At 49.5% G+C, this 15,539-nt stretch overlaps 1 protein-coding gene across 1 annotated transcript in view; it reads left to right on the forward strand.

Moving 5' to 3' along the window:
- Window positions 1–15,539, forward strand: part of KLHL29 (kelch like family member 29) — a 168,714-nt gene that overhangs the window by 544 nt on the left and 152,631 nt on the right. The window lies entirely within an intron of this gene.

Raw genomic sequence — 15,539 nt, forward strand, 5'->3', positions numbered from 1 at the left:
CAGCTTATTTTTGCTAGGGAGCTCATTGGAACGTAATTTTGCTCCCTGTAATTTTTTATTCAAACTCTCTCAGACTATGGTTCTCAGCTGGATGATTTAGTGATCTCCAGAATTTGATGACATTCTGGCTCATAAGAATACATACTGTTACTTTTAATGAGTGTGATTTGTTTTTAAGAGATTTCCCTAAGCCAGCTGAGCGCCCCAGGTGAAACCCTGGAGCTGGGCTGGGAAGCAAGGCCACATGCATGACTTTAAGGTGCTGGGGGCTAAATATTCTGGTCTGGACATGTAGGAAGGAGGAACAAACTAGAGAAGTTTGGGCTCTGAGAGCAGGGTAAGGCCAAGCCTGTGCCTGGAAGAGAAGAACTGTCCCTTTGTCCCAGTGCCCACTGCTTGTCCCTGGGCCTGTGGGGCCAAGAGGGCAGAGGAGACTTCTGGGGTTTGGCCCAGAGAATTCCTTTCTTCTTTTCTTGTTTTCTGCTACACTGCATGGCTTCAGACCATGACATTTTTGTTTGATGCTGTCAGTGCCTTGATTCGAGGAGAATGTGTACACAGGTCCCTTGGCCAAGAAGGAAAGATACCCGGAGCCTGCTGGCATCAGCTCATGCCCCGTCTTCCTTCCTGTCCCTTCCACATGACCAGTAGCCAAGGGACAGTGGCTTCCAGCCAGGCAGTGGGGCAGAGCTAAAGGGTAGATGCAGAGCCAGGCCCCAGGCCCCAGGCCTGCGCTTGCATGTTGTCTGGCTGAGTCATACCACTCCAGCCCTGTCTGGGAAGGGTAAGGTACAGAACCAGCCAGGACTTGCCCCACTCCTCTGAAACTTAATGAGCAAATAGCCACAGGCCCCAGACCCTGCCCCTGCCCAGAGGGGAGCCTGCAAAGCCAGGGCCCACCAGCTATTTTTAGAAAGCTGTCAGGTGCACTGGATGCCCAGCTGCCTTTTGCCACCTGTTTGGGCTCATTATGGGGATCCTGTGTCTCTGCCACAGGCCCTGCCTGTTCTGCCACGAGTTTTACTGCATCCTGGGGCCAGCACCAATCTCCCTCCTGATGCAGTCCGGCCATCTTTCTGCTTCACCCGGCCATGGCAGGGGACATCACGAGATCCTTGTGCCCATGGCCGTGGTGTCCTTGGAAGCAAAGATCTTGGACACCGACGCTTGCCTTCCTCTGCTTCCTTAAGAAGAAAGTAAAGGTCAGAAGGAAAAGACAAATCAGGAAGAATCCTGAGTTGGGAGCCTACCATGAGGAGAGTTGAGTGATTCAGTAGAATGTTCCAGAGACTTTTTTCTACCAGGAGGGTGCACAGTGTGCAGTCAAGCAGGGGCATGCCCATGTGCACCAGGGAGTTCATGACCAGCAGGTGCGGGAGCCGTGGCATTCAGAGGAAACATCGCACAGGAGGTGGGCCGGTAACTCGGCCCTGATGGATGGGGAGGGTTTGGTCCAGGAATGTGGGAGAGGCAGCATCCCAGAAAGAGGGGACCACCCGAAGGTGGGACAACCCACGGTGTGACAATGAACCTTGAGGAGGTGTGAAGCTGGTGCAGAGAGAGGAACAACAGGAGGAGAGCCCGGGGAGGGCATGAGGTGGCATCAGGTATGGGAAGCCGTGAGCACCAGGTGAGGTGTTTGGACATGAGCCGAGAGATGATGGGGAAAAGCCACTGAAGGTCAGAGCAGAGACAGGACCCTGGTGGCCTGCTCTGCTCCCTGCCTGCCTGCTCCTGGTCACAGAGCAGCAGCAGGTGTGGGGCTGCACCTCCGCAGCCCATCCCCACAGCCACTCACAAGTCTCTCCAGTGTGGTGAGGTCGGCGAGGTGGCTTCCAAGAGCCCATTGTTAGTGCCCCTTCCCAGCTCCATATTCAATGACCTCTCGTTAGTAGCTTGAAAGGGCCACAGTGTGCAAGCATTTATACAACAGACTGGCGAACACCACCCATCAGGGTCTGACTCGCTTTAGTGTGTTTGTTCTTGACCCCACCTACCAGATCCAGGTGTTAAACACTTACCAGCACAGCACTGGGTAATGGGTAGCCCCTGAAGGGTTTTGTGCTGAAGACTAACATTGTCATAGTGCATTGGTGACATGCGTCACTCCTGCTTCCCTGGTGAGGGGGCTGGAGGAGGGAGTGGGGGTCGGGGCAGCCTTGGCCTTTGAGGACCTTTGACACTCCTCACACAGAGGACACACGTGCCTCCTGCCTTTCTGCTTCCTCCCCTGAGCAGGCCCCATCTCAGCCACACTGAACTTTCAGGTCCTTAAATGTGACCTGCGTCTCCTCCCCTCCAAGGTTGGCCTGTGCTCATCCCTCCCTTGGAGCCTTGAGGAATCCCCCCAGCTCACACCTCCCTCCCCACGGGGCAGCACGCCTGAGCTTAGGGTGCCGTCAGTAAGAGCATGTCCATCTGGAGCGCTCCTGCTGCATGCTAGTGCAACACCGGAGCCTGGAGCAGGCAGGGACTGCCTTTCCCGGAGCAGGTGGAGGGGTTTGCTGGCTTAGAGAGAGTCTGAGCAAGGCTTGGAGGCTGCTGGGCCTCTGACTGCAGAGCTGGAGTCTTTCTCAATGATGTCTGGCTAGTCCTGACTGCATGGGGCTGGCAGCAGGATTTGTTCAGTGCTTCAGGATTTCAGAACGCTTAGCCCACAGAGTCTTTCCAACAGCCTTTGTAAGTGAGCAACACTCCCATTTTAGAGATGAGGAAACTGAGGGCCCGAGGGATTAGCTTTCATCCTGAGGCACTGTAGAGCAGCTGGGAGTCCCCAGACCTTGACCCTACATCACAAGCTGGCTCCCCACACTGAGGGCTTCAGGTCATTCATCCCGAGTGAACCCAGACATCAGGAGCAGACCAGCCTCCTCCGGGAAATCAGAGGCAAGGCCCGGGGCTGCTGCCCAACCCTGACTCCAGAGACGGGTCTGCAAACCCCTTCACCACCATCCCTCCAGAACTTGCTTCCTAAAAATGGGCATTGACAGTGGTGGTGAATACACTGTTGCATTTGTTGCTCTTTTGGGGGGAAAAAAAACTGGCTTCTTAGAGCTGTTGTATTTTATTTTTCTGTAAAGTGGAAATTAATTTTAGTCTTTCTTTTTGGTTTAAAATGTTGTTCTTTGCTTTTTCCGCCCTACAATTTAAAAGGAAACATTTGTCTGTTGAGAAAAGAAATGATAATTATAGACTAAAAATTGTTTCTATTCTGATTTGAAAAAGTGACAAAAAAATTCCATCGCACAGATGGGGCCCTGCTAACGGAGGGTGTTTAACAATGAGGCCCAGGCCGGCGTGGGGCTCGGAATGGCATCCAGGGTGGACTTGAGCTTGGGTGGCACTGGGCGAAGGGCTCTCTCTGAGGCTGGCCTCCATTTCTGATGCTAGTTACTAACGAGCTCCTGTGGGTCTGGAGACACTGTGCCTTCTGTGTGGCTCACAGTGGGAGGAAGAAGATGTGGCCTGAGAGGGTACCTGTGGATTGCGTGGCCTGTGTCCGGTGAGCTGTGTGGACGGCAAGGCCAGGCGTTCCCTTGTGTGGCCCCTGAGCTCGGAGAGCCACCTGGCTTTCTGCCCTCAGCCAGGAGTTTTACTGTTCGTCCTCACAAATTTACAATTGCTCCAAATCCTTCGATCAATAAAGCAGGAAACTGATTAGACTGTGAAATTAAACTAATAATGTCACACCATTAACCCTCAATCAATGGGGAATGAGCTCAAAGTGAAGGCTATTTTCTAAATCCATATTACCCTTTGGATACATGTATTTACTTTTTTGAAGAAATCCTAGGGATGTACACGTCCCCAGACGGCCTTTCTTTCCTACAAACGCAGTGTGATTCGAGGTGTTATCTCTGCGTCCACCCTGGTGGTGCTGCCTGCGTGTGCGGTGCGGGGAACTAAGACAGCCAGGGAGAGCCAGGTCTGCAAGTTGTCTGGGGCAGGGAAGCCACTTGAGCCTTGGGGTGACTGGGGAGGGGGGCCCTCAGAGCTCTGCTGCAGGTGTGCTCCCCACAGGCCCCTGCCCACCCTCAGCTGTCTCTTGTCACTAGGAACTCTCTTTGGGGTTAATGTCAGCCCACCCCTGACCAGACCTGAAGCCCAAGTACATAGCGCTGGCTGGAGAGCTCCTTTGTAGACCCTCACATGGACTTTGTGTTCAGGCCACCACCCTGCACTGTGGTGGGGGGTCTGCTGAGCCCTGTGTGTGTGCAGCACCATGAGGGGGAGCAGTAGTCTGGTCACGGCCCTTCATCATTCTCCTCCTCCTCTCCCCCCTCCCCAGCACCCCAGCCAAGCACTGGTTTGGTATAGACCTGGCTGATGGGAGGTGACGAACTCACTTGAGAGTCAGGGCAGATGTTGGGGCTGTTTTCTGGTATTTCCTGATCATTCTCAAGGGCCGGTTTGGGAGGTTGAGTGAAGGTCTTGTCTAGAAACCAGCCTCCACCTGCGAGCCGGGCTCCAGGCTCATGGAGACCAGGCTGAGCCTCCCAGCCCTGAATTGACCTTCTCCTGAGACAGCCTGTGTGACTGGTGTTTGCAGACTGGGCTCTGGTCACAATATGACAAAGCCTCGCTTGTCACAGTATCAGGGACCTTGTCTCAGGTGTGCCCAAGTCCTGAGAGGCCACAGCTTCTCGCTCATTCAAGTGGTCAATGTGTGTCTGGCTGAGCCTCAAACATAGTCAACGAGACCAGTTCAGCCACTGCACTTTAGTCCCTCTGGATCTTTCCATGTGCTCTTCATCACACAGCCTCAGGCCTGTGGAGCAGGAAGGCAGTTGCTATTACCCCATCTGAGGGATGGACAAGCTGAAGCTGAGTAATCGGTGGGGCTTATGAGGTCACACAGCTGCAGAGGCAGGACCGGCTCTAGAACGCTGGTGCAGAGCTCTTGGGCTGTTCGAGTTCTCTCGAGGGGCTGTTCTGGAATTAGTGAGGTCTTTGTCCTCTTCCAGCCCTGCCATTGAGGAGGAGGAGTTAGCACACCCCTTCCTTGGCCCTCCCTCGGCTTGGCCTCCCAACCAACCTGTCAGTTCCATCATGGTGGAATGTTGCCAAGGATCAGACCCCCTCTCTAAAAGTGGTGATGGTATTTAATAACTAATTACTCTAATGATCCTGCAGAAATGCTGGAGACCTGTTTTAGGAGAGATGTCAATTAGAGCCATCTGCACGGTGAATAAAGGAGCCCTACCCCAGCTGTACTGTTGAAACATGTTAGCGTTTTCCTACCAGCGGCCATATGGTACTTAACGAAAGTGAATTGTTCACACTGCACAGCCCGCGCCTCCTGATGAATACTAGCATTTTGTTGTGGAAAATAGTTCTTCAATCGTGTGGAATATTTTTCAATGCAGTAAGTAGCAAGTTGGAAGGCGGCAAGCCCTTGAATGCAAAAAGATTCTCATCACCTCAAGACGCTCTTCTCTCCTTCCCTGCCCCGCCCAGCTGCCAAGCCCAGCCCCACCCCGGCCCCCGCATCCCACCTGGACCCAGTTCTTAGCATCTGTTTCTGAATCTGCTCAGGAGAGCAGAGGCTGCAGAAGGTTCTAGCCCCACCCTACCCCAGCTTTTCTATTTGCATGAAGTTAGGAGCAAGAGGTCTGATGCTATACAGAGTTAGAGCACCAGGCTCCGTCTGGAAGGGCACAGACATTGTGCAAAAGTCTCCTAAGAGTTGAAAAGTAGTACAGGGTGTTTAACTGGGTGTGTAGCTCCAAAGAAGGGTTAATTTTCTAGTTGTGGTCTGTCCATTTTAAGAAGCGCAAAGCTCAGGTTGACACCCAGGTGTTCAGCAAGGTGGAGGAGAAGCTGGGGCTGTTTCTGGGGCTCAGCAGAAGTCTGGTTGGGAAGCTGCTCTCCTCTCTGTCACCAGTCTAGACAAGCTGCGAATCAGCGGTGACCGAAAGTCACTGCCACATGGTAGCCAGACAGCTAGGGCCAGGGTGCAGCCATGCTGTGGGTCCCATTAACTGAAAACAGGCATGTTGGGCTCTTGCTGCTTTGGGCCTTTTGAAGGCAGACCAGTGCCAACATTGGGCCACATGTCAGGGAGAGAGCTGGTGATTGTGCCCTGGTAGTCATGCCCCCCACCCAGTCACTGCCAGATGATGCTGGGGAAGGGACCCTTCACTCCCTCTCAGGGTTCTGTGGCCTTGGTGAAGTCTACACTATCAGAGCCTCCAGGAGGAAGCTGTGTTATTACATTCTGCTCTGAGACCAACAGGATTTTACTTACAAGAAATATGTATTTCGTAACTTCCCCTAGAACCAAAGTTACTTATTAAAGCTTAATAAAAAGCAAGATTGACTGCAGTTAGTGTACAGAAGATCTGCTGCAAATCCTGATACCCAAGATGTTCTTCACAAAACCATGGTTCCATAAATCTCACTTATTTCCAATTCAGCAGCAACTGATCCCAAGTTACAATAATGATCCTAAGTTCAGCTGAACATGTCCTTAAAAGAAATCCTTCTGGGTGAAAAATAGCAGAAACGTGCTCCCATCTGTCCCTCATCAACAGACTGTGCCACTCACTTTCCACGCCCGTGCCAGGGGTATTTTCTCACTCCCCCAATACCTGGGACCATAATGGATGTGAGCCTGAAAGAACCAAGTCACGGTGACTCCCAGGTAGCCTCGTCAGTAAGGGACCTCAGCAAGGTGCCTAAGGCAGCCTCTATAGCCATGCATGGAAGGTACTCAGAGTGTCCCAAATCAGTAAGTCCCCAGCCTTTCCATGGGGCCTATTCCAGAACAACCCCCAGAGACCAGAACCAGCCCCATTTGGGACCATGCTGGCAGTTACCCTAAAGAGTTAAACTTTCCTCATTGGAGAGCGGTGGGGGAAGAGTAGGGCCTGTTTGACATATGCTGCCTGGTCTGAACATGAATGCTGTGCTCAGACACTGAATTTGATGAATTGCATTATAAAATTTAAAAACAAATTTAAAACTCTATTAACTTCCTGTAATGGCCTCCTCCTGGAGTATACAGACAGCAACGGCTCACTGGCAAGGAGAAGTACTCTGGTTTGCAATGTGCTTGGCTTACAGCAGAACGGAGGCGGGGGAGCTGGTGCAGGGTGCGGCAGGCCCACGCACCCTCTGTACCACATCGCATCTCGCGCCTGGGTTGAGACCCAGGCCCCGCCAGCAGGCCTTCCCAGGATGCACACCCCCAAGGGCTGACTTGGTCTTGCTCCTGTGTTAAAAACTAAATTCCACTTTCTTTCAAAGCTAAAATCCTTTCTTCAAAAATGAATCGTGGGAGTGACACGATTATAAATTGTCTTAATTTGGGGCTGAGGCCTGGGGGGTGGGGAGCTCATGGACACTAGAGGCCTGTGGTTTGTGGGGCAGCCTGTGGGAGTCAGGCAGGAGGAGGTGTGCCCCCAGCATCACCCACCCCCTGCTCTGCACAGTGAGAGGGTCAGGGCAGGGAGCTGTTCGCTGCAGACCTCTGCAAATCGAGGAGCATTCGGGGGGAAGGGGAGTGTTGGCCTGGCTCCAGGCTACTGACTGGAGAGAGATGAACTTTTGTTGAGAAGAGAGACAGGCCTGCAGCTGCATGCACACGTGGCAGAGAGGAGGCACTCAGCTGGGGGGACAAATCCTGGGGGCTACAGAGAAGGATCCCTTCATGCCTCTGCAACTCAGAGACCCCGAGCTGAGAATGGGGTGCTGCCTGGCCCAGTCTTTGGGAATTCAAGAGGTTTTCTGCCAACCAGTAGCTGCTCTGAGGGCAGCTCTCAGTCCCTCCCTTGCACGTAAGGCGGTTCGGACGTATGTGGGGAGGAAAGGGTGTACACGTACTGCAGGCCCAGGTGTCCCAAGGCAGCAGAGAAAATATGTGTATAAGGAAGGGAGGGGAGTGTACAAGTGTGATCCATGTGCACAAATCTGTGTGCATGCTGGTGAGCTGCCTTCTGACGCAGCTGCTTGTGGCCACTCCTGGGCTGTGGGTCTGGTGTGGATTCTGGGATCCAGGGATGTCCGTCTTTCTGAGTGTTCCTTTCAAGGCAGTAGGGAAATGAAGACTTACATAAGGGGCCCGAGAGCCCCCACCTCAGAGGCAGGTGTTCTACCCACACTGGAAAGGAGGCCAAGATGGTGTGAGCTGGGATTCTGAGGAGACTCGAAGCTCCTGGCCCAGCAGGACTCACGGCATTTGGCGTCGGGGAGTGCATGGGCCTCTCCCAGGACTTGAGCCGCTGATGCAACATGAGGAGCTCCAGGTCATGGATGCAGCTTCTGTGTGGCCTCTCCCTGGCCAGCAGATAGAAGCCAAGCAGACCTGGAAGCTCTGGAAAAGCTCCTTCCTTGGTGGGGCATTCAGGCTGGGTAGGGTAAAGAGAAGGGAGATGACATTTGTAATAGTCTGAGGACCCCCTTTGTCATGGGACTAACGGTGTAAATAAGAATTGGGGGCAGTTATAGCAGTAAAGGGAACAGAGTTTCCATGTGCTAGCAGCTCTTCAGAAGATTCACATATGGATAGTCAGAACACTAACTACAAGCAAACTATGCTTTCAACCTTTGTGAACCTGACTTGGGCTATTTTGTGTAAATAATACTGCTTTTAGAAAAACAATTTTATTAATTAAATCCCTTTATTTTAAATGCATGAGATTTTTTTATGACATTAAAATACATATGTGTGTGTGCATAATGCAGAGTTTACACACTCTTTTTGTATATGTGATATTGCTCCTGCCATTTTAATTGAAATTTGAATCCAATGAGGAACCACTGACAGTTGAGTCTCCAGTTTTTAGAAAGCCATTCAGGGCAACCATGAGTCCCTTTCCCACTTTCCTGTTCAGGTTTAGGATGTTTCTTTCCCCAGCACAGTGAACAACAAAATAATGTGGGCTTCAGAATTATCTAGACCTTGGGTGGAATCCGGGTGTGATGCTTTGTGAACTTGAGAAGTCACCTAGCCACGTTGCACCTGATATGACTTACCTTGTAGGGTACATCGTTATTACTGAATTGTTATTAAATAAAATCAAATGAGAAACACCTAGCCCAATGCCTTAGTAGGCATTCAGTAAATGGTAGTTCTTACTATGTCTTAATGCCTTTGTTGATACACAGTGTCCTCCAGCCTGGAATTTTCTTCTCTTTCTTGCCTTCTGTTGAAATCCTATGCATCCCTTAAAGGGCTGGTTTGAAGGCCCCTTCTCTTAGAAGGCTTCCTTTGGGCCTTAGCCAGAATGATTTATTCCTTTGCAGCATCACGAGATGCTAACTTATGTTCCAGCCCAGATATCATTCTTCTTTCTGTTCTGTTCAGTGTCTCCCTAGCTGCACTGAGCTTCTTTTTAGGGGTCGCTCACTTTACCCCCTTCCTGCCACGGCAGTGCCCAGCCCCATGCCTGGCACAGAGAGGGTGCCCAAGACAGCCTTGCAGAGTGAATGCATTTTAAATTGTTGAGTGAAGCTGAGGCCCCACAGTCTGTGTTGGGCTCCAGTGCTTCAAAACTTCCCTTGTCAGACTACTGTGGGTGGCTAATCACCTGCAGAATTAGAAAGAATAAAAAAACTGCCCTTAGTGGTAACTCCAAACTGAGGGCATCTTGGATTTCACAGCCTAGAATCCCCAACAGGCTTTTTAGGTCCCCTAATCCTGTTGATGCTGCAGCAGTAGCAACTGGCTCGAAAAGAAGCTGCTGAAATGCAGTCTGGCATGAAGGAAACTTCTGGGCCGATGGAAATGGTCTGATCTTGTTTGGGGTGGTGGTTAAGCAGACGCATACATTTGTCAAAACTCGCCAAACTGTACACTTAAGATCTGAACAGTTCCTTTATGGAAATTATACCTCCATACAATTAGTTAATTTAAAAAATATGTGACCTGACCAGATGGGCCAGACACAGGGACCTATTCTGGTCTTCCTATGACATTAAGAAGTGTGGCTAACACCAGCATGTCACAGGATTGCTCTAGGAGGAAAAGGGACAGAATAGCCTCTGCCTTTGAGGAATTGTAATCCTTTAAGTCCCAAGCTAGGTGTCAGTGCACAGGTGCCTCCGCAGAGACCTCACTCTAGCCTGCCTCTGCAGAAGTTAGTGCCAAGCCTTGCACAGCCACAAGCTGTGATCTGCCTCTCACCAGAAGGGAGGAGATTACAGATATTTGTACACCCATGTTGATAGCAGCATTATTGACAATAGCCAAAAGGTGGAAGCAACCTGAGTGCCCATTGATGGATGAATGGATAAATAAAATGTAGTATATGCATACAATGGAATACTATCCAACCTTAAGAAGGAAGGAAATACTACATTTGTGGATACATATAACATAGATGAACCTCCAAGACATTATGCTAAGTGAAATAAGCCAGACACAAAAGGACAAATATTGTATGATTCCATATGCATATATGTATGATTTCATGTAGAGGTACCTAGAGAAAATTCATAGAGACAAAGAGTAGAATGATGGTTGCCAGGGGCTGGAGGAATGGAGAGTTATTGTTTAATGACCATAGAATTTTAGTTTGGGAAGATGAAAAAGTTTTGGCAATGAATGGTATTGATGGTTATACAACACTGAGAAGGTACTTAATGCCACTAAAGTGTACACTTAAAATGGCTAAAATTGTCAATTTTATGTTAAGTACATTTTGCCATAATAAAAAATTTTTTTTCAAGAAAGAAAGAACCAAAAAAAAAATTATCTGTCCCTTAAATTTTGACATCACATAGCTCAAAGGTGCTGCTTGGCTGAGGATTTGGTTTCTGGTACTGAGAACAAAAGTGCAGAAAGCAGTGGCCATCTCTGACTGCCAACCCCTTTCTTAGAATCAGCGTGGAGCCCTTTGCAGAATGACAAGTGTCCTTCCTGAATCCAGGGTCCTTTTGTCGAGACAGAGTTGGGTGAGCACACAGTCACACCACTGGTTGAACTTGATTTTCTCACATAAACTCTCTCAAGCAGCGTGCAGCCTCAACCTGACAACCGAGGGGTGAATTTTACTTTATCGCTCCAGCAACTCCCAGCATCATAATTGGGGTGACCCCGTCCTCAAGACCCAAGGGGCTCTGAGATGCAGAAATTAGAGCACACTCTGAGGATGGCAGCCTAGCTGTCAGGATGGTTTGGCTCTCGCCTGTAATCCGGAGTGACACCTGGGCTCTTGTCACAGCAGGAGGCCGGTGCTGGTGCCGTTGACGCCATGCTGGGCCCCCAAAGAGGCACATTGTGGAGGGTTTAAAGGAGGCCAACCCTCCCTCCTTCACCTTGGAGACCATGTTTGATTCATTCTTTGAACAGCTTAATGCTTTGCTCATCACCACCTCAAACTCACAAACAACACTTCACACGTTCAGAGGACAGAGACCGTGGCACAGCAACATTCTGAAGGGGGCTGCTGACCTTTCGTTTTTGCAAAACAAAACCAGAACTTTGAGTCTCGGTATCTCTCCATAAAGGTTTGTTGCACTGAAGCCTTTAGGAGGACAGAGGGAGGATCTGTTGAAAATGCCTGAGCCCGTGCTATGGAAAGAAACTGTACCATTCACCCAAGGGTTGATGTCAGTAAACAGATACCAAACATTGTAAAGGAAGGACAGCGACATTCTAAGATAAACTTCTAGTTTCTCCTCCTACCTAATAAAATAGTAAAAACCAGGACACAGGCATGCATGCACACACCCACTTCTCCAGGTACGGTGAAAGGACAGTTCTGGGCCTGGCTGGCATCCCCCTTTCTTGTTATGTCCCTGTTTTCTGCAGAAACTCAACGCGTGTATGCTCATGTCCCACACCAGCCTGCCTCTCGATGTCACTTTCCTGCAATCTGGTCCCCAGTCTCTGCTTTTGCATTTGTTCTGAGCTCCCTCTCAGAGGCATCAATGGCCCTCAGGTTCAATTGGCAGGTTCAGTTGGTGGGTGCCACTGCCACCCACTCCCCATAGGCAGCACTGCCCCTCGCTCTCCCTGGACACCCTGTGGCCTCGGGGCTGAGGGGTCTGCTTTCCCCCATTTGCTTCCCCACCATACTGCTGTGAAAGGAAGTGCATTTAAAGTCCTTCAGGAAGGAGGGGCAACTTCTCCATCTTGCACCCCAAATCTTTGTTTCTTTCATCATCAACCCCTCAGGCTTTAATTCAAAATTGTTTTTTAAGAAATAATACAAATCAATTATAAGACTGATTACATGCATTCTAAATTCAAAGCAAATTCTGCAAACTCCTGTCTGGCAAGGGTGAGGAGAGGGGTGGTGAGCTATAAATTCCTGCAGTGGGCAGAAACATGGACTCCATGATAACACGATTAAACGCACGCACACAGACACAGGGGCATCTCCAGAAGATCAGGAAGAGGCATCCTGTTTAACCACTTGTGCCCAACATGTGAGCTGCATTAGTGTTTGAAATGCAGAGTTGTGACCATAAAATACTAGGATTCATGTGTTGACAAAATTTGGAGCACAGAATGACAGTGACTAAAGGGAGCAGGAGGCCTCCTCTGAGTATTGGGAAGAGATGGTCCATCGGCTCTTTGCTGAGATCTGGGGCATTTGGAGCTTGGCCACATATGAGAAGCTGCAAGCTGAGGGGGGAGCTGGAGAGGCAGGTCTCAGGACAGCCCGGCACCTCCACGCCTAACCAGGGGAGGAAAGGTTGCGTTCTAATGAGGCCCATTTGATCCTGGTTTTGATATTTCAGGATGCTGGAGGCTTTGGAATGTGTCCAAAGGATGTCATGATTCATGCCGTAGCCTCCATGACAGTAGGAAACTCTTCCAAAATCCCATTATGATTTATCCATGAGAAAAAAGGAGGCTGTGGTCTGTAAAGGAAAGGTGCTCTGGAAGCACTGAGAGAACCTGGAGACCTTGCTTCAGGGGTTAGAACATGGGTGGATCATTGAGCCTGTTCAGCTGGACCCCAACCAGCATTTGTGAAAACTGGGGCCAGAAAGGAGAAAGGACTTATCCATATTCACACCACTGATGAGTGGCAGAACTAGAGTAGAACCCAGGTTTCTTCCAACTCCCAGTCCCAGAGTCCTTTGACCAGTAAAACAGAATTATAAATGGGGAAAGCAGTGCTTCTCAATGGACTCTGTATTTCTAAAAACTCTTGGGTGACGCCAACGCTGCTGGTCCAAGAACCACACTTTGAGAAACAAAGATGCATGACATCAGCTTCACTTGCATGGCCCTGGTGCACAGCTGGAATTCCCAATTCATCGTCATAACTGCTTGGCTTCATGCTTGTACTGTTTTGTCTTTACCAAGACGTCTAAAAGCTTTTGACCTCGACCCTCAAAGAGGGAGATTATCTGTCACCTTTTGTGTCACCTCCTTGCTACCCAGATCCCAGACCCTGTGCCATGCAGGAAGCTGAAATCATGACTGAAACATTCATTCTGAATGCTCAGAGGAGTGTGCCTGTGGCTTTGTGGGGGTGAGCGTGAGGAATGATCTTTGATTGTGAGACGGACACATTGTGCAATATGTCACTCTGTTAGTTGTCTGGGCTGCAGCTGGACTAACTCTAGTGTATAGTGTTTGTCCTAGACATTTGTGACAATGTGACAATTTGTGCCATTGATCTCTTTCAGAATAAGAGATTCTCAGTGGCAAGATTGTCAGGGCCTCTGCTTTTTCCACCAGTTCTCAGTGATCTGGAAACCTCTCCTAGAGATTCAGAGCCGAGATTGGGAAAAGAACGGAAGGCACCTCTGAGTGGCTGGCAAAACAAATAGGGATCACGAAATGTGGGCACCCACCCCAAATCTTGTTCTCTCTTCATCAGTCCCTCACGGTTCTTGTTCTTGCACCCCAAATCTTTGTTTCTCTCATCATCAACCCCTTAGGCTTTAATTCAGGATTGTTGTTTAAGAAATGATTTAAATCAATTATAAGACTGATTATATGCATTATAAATTCAAAGCAAATTTTGCAAACTCCTGTTCTGGCAAGGGTGAGGAGAGGGGTGGTTAGAAGTTAATCAGAGGTGAAGTGACTGCAAAACTCTAAAATTCAAGGTGCACACCTAGAAAGCACAGCAGCCCAGGGCCAATTAGTGTAGGGACACTGGATCCTACGAGGCTCCTTCAGTCCTGGGGGTGACACTAGCAGCCCTAGGTGTCTCTGTTATGCCGAATTCTGTTCAGCACATTGGAAGTATGCCGTGTACTTCAGAATACGTTGTCCTTTCAGTGGCTAAAACGTTTTGCTCTTGTTTAAGATTGGACACTAAAAGAAATACATTTCAGTTATCTCAAAAACATGTCTGTATGTTAAAAAAATGAGACTTTCACTAATAATTCTAGCAGACTCCACTGACCTGTGCTCTCCTTACCTGCCTCTTTCTGACTCCTTCATATGTTGCTTTCCTTGCTCTCTCTTTTTCCAACCTCTTCATGGTATTCTTCACAGTTCTAGATTTGGTATGCTTTTTCCTGTCCACACTTGGGCCAATTACCCCTAAACTTCAATGACTCCAAAAATTGTTGTCTCCAGGCTGCAATATCCTATGAAACAAGCTTCATTCCAGCATCCTTCCACCCCAAATCCCATACATCCAAAGACAAAATCCTCCTTTCCGTCGCCAACCTGCGTCCTCTTCTGCATCCCTCATTCCAGTGAATGGCCACATCACCCCCCAGCCCTGGGAGTTGGCTCTGGCATCTTCCCCTTTGAAACTTCTCATCTCTGGCTCCTCCTCGTCTCCTCTGCCACAGCTCAGACCCTCATCGACCCTCACCTGAGCCATTGCATCAAAGGCACTCACTGCTCCTCACACTTCCTCCCTGGGGGCCTTTGTACTATTTGAACTAATTGAAATTAAATAAAATTTAAAATTCAGTTCATTGGTCATACTAGCCAGTTTTCAAGTGATCAGTAGCCGCATGCGGCCAGTGGCTACCATGTTAGGTAGCACAACTTATAGAGCGTTTCCATTGTTGTAGAAAATTCTGCTGGACGGTGCTGGTCCACACTGTCCTTTTACCTTGAGCATCTTTCTTTCCCTCTCCTTCTCTCTGAATCCTCCCTCTTTCTCAAGGAGTCACAAAGTTGCTTCCTTACATCCCAGACCTCGTCTTCAGTGGCACAGAACTTAGTACAGTTAGCCTTCTGCAAATTCAACCAATGGTGAATGAGGAACCTGCAGGTCCGGGGGGTCGACTATAAGGGACTGGAGCATCTGCAGATTTTGGTATCCCCAGGGGGTCCTGGCCCCAGTCCCCCTCAGATACTAAGGGTGTACATCTCTGAGAGTATATTAGAACATAGAATGCCTTTGGTTGCAGTAGATGGGAACCCGACTCAAGCTAACTTAAGCAAGAAAGAAAATGTGTCAGCTCTTGTCACTGACAGGTGCCGCAGTAGCTGCGGCATAGCTAGATGCAGTAGTTGGTGTGATATCAGAGCTCGTATCAGTCCCTTGTCCTCTTCTTTGTGGTTGGCTTTGTCCTCTGCTCTGCAGACCACTTCCTCCCCATAACCAGGGAAGATGGCCAGGAGCAGTCCCAGCCAGCTGCTTGTGATCCTGCAGAAAGAGAGG

Source organism: Cynocephalus volans, chromosome 14 (genome assembly GCF_027409185.1).
Source record: "Cynocephalus volans isolate mCynVol1 chromosome 14, mCynVol1.pri, whole genome shotgun sequence".
NCBI lineage: Eukaryota > Metazoa > Chordata > Mammalia > Dermoptera > Cynocephalidae > Cynocephalus > Cynocephalus volans.